General features: G+C 54.3%; 1 non-coding gene across 1 annotated transcript; it reads left to right on the plus strand.

Moving 5' to 3' along the window:
* The first annotated feature begins 2044 nt into the window (after positions 1-2044).
* LOC144477718 (U2 spliceosomal RNA) lies at positions 2045-2227 on the plus strand. Its single transcript, XR_013495260.1, has one exon. It is a non-coding gene; the product is annotated as a U2 spliceosomal RNA (small nuclear RNA).
* The last annotated feature ends 348 nt before the right edge of the window (positions 2228-2575 follow it).

Below are 2575 nucleotides of genomic sequence, written 5' to 3' on the forward strand. Positions count from 1 at the left end.
GCGGGGCGCACCTTCACCTCGGTGATCCGGACGGCCGCTTCACCATCTTATGCGGCCGTCACTTCGGGCACGGAGGTGTCGCCTGGTGTGAGCAGTGGATCGCACTCCACAAGAGTATTGCGGCCATGGAGGCGGACTTCGTCTGAGCCCCCGCAATGGGGGTTCCCCAACCCGGGGGATCGAGGCCACAGGAAGGAAGAGTTGCGGTCAGCCACCTCTCACCCGGCGCAACTGGTGCCGCTGGTCAAACCAGGGTCACCCTATTAACAAGAACATCGCCGACCACCAGGACACTGGCCGCCCTCGTGGAAGAAGAGGAAGGGGACTCCGACGGAGGATCTTCTTCGACATCTACATCCCCCGTACCGTGGCAGAAGGTGCCTCCACGGAGAAGGAGCCGCCGCGTCGTGGGAAGGACATCATCCTCGTCGATCAGGCTGTCTGCATCTTCCTCGTCCTCGGAGTTGTCGTCCGGGACGTCACGAAGGCGCCGCCGAAGGACAGTGGGACAGAGGTCGCCGCTGATCGCCGCAGCGAGGACGTCGCCGCTACAAAACCGAGGAAGTGGGGCCTCCTCAATAGACAATTATGTTAGAGACACTTATAGTGCGAACAGAGGGGCGTGTACCTCTAGGGGGCCGGGGGGAAGCCGCGGTGCACCGAGCACCAAACGTGTTGTGCGGGATGCCGACGTGACCGCGGAAATGTCGATTAGAGTCACGCGTAACGTCGAAAATGTCGACGATCGTAGGGAGGCTTTTAACACGCGAATTTCGAATCTAAGGGGTGGGAATACCCGTGGACACGGCGGACGCAACGGCGTGGTGCGGAGAGGGGCACCGGGTCCTTCTGAACGGAACCCCATTGCCGCAAGTGTCGACGGGCCGATCAGTTCTCCGCAACAGACGAGGAGGGAGCGTCGAGGACCGACGGCTGCTGAGCAGCCTGCTCGCCGACCGGGCGCAGTTCGAACACGAAGGCAAGACGTCCGTGTCGACGAACAGGCAACACTGCTCAGCATGTCGGCGGTTACCGACAATATTCAAGATCTCGAGGAGGTGGCGGAGCAATTTGCCGCCTTCTTCGGCTCCTCTCAGAATCCCTCGGCTGCTGCGAGAAGCGGGGGAATCGATTGGCGAGCTCGGGGCGCGGGAGCTCGGGTGCGTGATCGCGACGGCAGCGGTTCTGCCCGTCCGTCGGATCGACGCGACCACCCTGATGTGTTGGAGGGTCGGACGCAACGTCTGAGCCCTGTTGAGGCGGCGACGCGTATTCAGCGTCTCTCCAGAGAGAACCGCCGGCGTGCTGTCCAGGAAGTGCTCAGTGGACGTTCCCAACCTTGCGATTTATCGCGGGAGGTCGTCGCTGAGTATTTCCGAGATATGTACTCACCGGCGGGCGACCTGGAGAACCTCACTGGCTCGCTGGAGGGGGACTTGATGTTACGTGTCTCGAGTAGATATGCGACTCTGATACGACGGCTCATTGTGTCCGAGACTGTCCGGTGGGGCCGAGACATTTACGTCGAACACGTGTCAGGCGTCCGACAGTACGCAGCGGCACCCCCCAAACCCGCAGAGGTACAACCCCCTAATGAGGAGGCCCAACACCTAAACGAATCTTCCAATGCCCCCGCAGAAGAACCGCGCACGAGCGAAGGCCGGGAAGCGACGAGAGCACGGCAAGACCGAGCGATATAAATAAATTCTGTACATACGGTCAAATTATTTATTTATTTATTTATGTATTTATTTATCTATTTATTTATTTATTTACATATTTATATATTTATTATTGCCGTCTCTTGTATGTTTATTTATTTATATTATTTAATTGATGATTTTTAATGATTACCGCGGAAATGTTACGATATTCTTTTCTATACATATATTATTTATCTAATTAATGTTATATTATCCAAATTACCTATTTACTACACTGTTATGTTTTACTTGTAATGTTAAATAATTTTATATCTTTATTAGCGCCCGCAATTTGCGGTGGAATTGTATTACCCTCGGGACTTCTTTGTAAGCCCGGGGGAATATGTATTGTAAGAAATAAATGATAGTATCTGTTCTTATCAGCTTAATATCTGATACACTGCCCATCGGGTAGTCAGGATATTAACCTGATTTTTGGAACCGGACGGAGTGGTCGGGGCTCGCTCCCCCTCTGTCGCGGGTCGGCCCGGCCTTGCAGTGCCGCTGGGATTGGCCCAATTATCTCATTTAGATAATTAATTATCATCTGAGGCCAATCCCAGGTCGACCCGCCCTTCGGTTCCGAGAATCGGATTCTGGCTACCCGACCTTTTAGAAAAATTCAGTGCGCGGTCAAGAAGTCGTTATCGAGGGACCCCCAGGACTCCGCCGGACTCGCTGGACTATCGTGGTGGAGGCGCGGTGAGTAGCCGTTTTCTATTTCTACTTTCCTTTTCCCTCCGGGAAAATCGAACGTGCGCGGCTCTTCGAGGCCCGCGCGTTTGAAATTTCCGGATTTTCAAATTTTCCCAACCTTCCGTTGGGCACCGTCTTCGGCCTGCCGGTTATTCTATTAAATTAGAAAACCGTAG

This window comes from Augochlora pura, unplaced genomic scaffold (genome assembly GCF_028453695.1).
Source record: "Augochlora pura isolate Apur16 unplaced genomic scaffold, APUR_v2.2.1 APUR_unplaced_3076, whole genome shotgun sequence".
Lineage (NCBI taxonomy): Eukaryota > Metazoa > Arthropoda > Insecta > Hymenoptera > Halictidae > Augochlora > Augochlora pura.